The sequence below is a fragment of the Penaeus monodon genome, chromosome 34, assembly GCF_015228065.2.
Source record: "Penaeus monodon isolate SGIC_2016 chromosome 34, NSTDA_Pmon_1, whole genome shotgun sequence".
Classification (NCBI taxonomy): domain Eukaryota; kingdom Metazoa; phylum Arthropoda; class Malacostraca; order Decapoda; family Penaeidae; genus Penaeus; species Penaeus monodon.
The window spans coordinates 24,028,060-24,028,870 of NC_051419.1; the positions used below are offsets into that span (position 1 = coordinate 24,028,060).

General features: G+C 29.7%; 1 protein-coding gene across 1 annotated transcript in view; it reads right to left on the reverse strand.

Annotated features, from left to right (window-relative positions):
- The window catches only part of LOC119594654 (stomatin-like protein 1), a gene marked incomplete in the record, with an annotated part of 12,249 nt that overhangs the window by 9,152 nt on the left and 2,286 nt on the right, over window positions 1-811 (reverse strand).

Here is an 811-nt window from a genome sequence, read left to right on the forward strand (position 1 = left end):
GTTACTTTCACACACATGCATAAACATGTTCATTAATTTCCAAACTTACCAAAAGATGAACAGAGAAACAAACACATGTTGTTACATGAATTGATTTTGAGAATATCTATTGCTGTTACTGAAGTTTAAGATCACATTATCACCATTTTAAAAAAATTATAATTACAATATGAGGAAACAGTATAATTATTTTTACTCTTAGTGTAATTTCCAATGCTAGCATCATCAACTTAAAAATTATGAATATCAGGTACTATCTATATTACTATCATTACCATGAAAATTAATAGAAAATAAAGCAAACCTTTTTGTTTTTCCAACTATATGAAAAGTTAAAAGTCAAAAGCATGGAAAATCAATTATTTTTCCTAAATCAATCTTTAAGACTAAATCTTAAACTTCATTAAGATGCTGCTTCAGACAACCGAAAATGATATGATCAAATCAATAAAACAGAAAATGTAAAGTAATGACAAGAAGCCATCCACTATGTCTCGGATTTCTGGATTTGCAGAGGCAGAGTTCGAACTATCCAGAAGCTACAAGTCTCCAAATCTCGCTGCCTTTTCCAAACACTTAAATCATCAAGTGGCAACCAGTGATTCCCCTTAAAATCTGATTTTAAGACTGAACTGAGAAGATATTATTTGCATTGACAGAAGTAAATCTGTGCTGTCATACACTTAGGTTTAGATGTACCAATATCAATTTTTTAAGGAATCATACTGAAGATTTATTACACCTTTATCATTCTTTGTCAATGTTCTTTACAATGCCTTAAATCAATTCTTCAGTTATTGCATTCATAGTG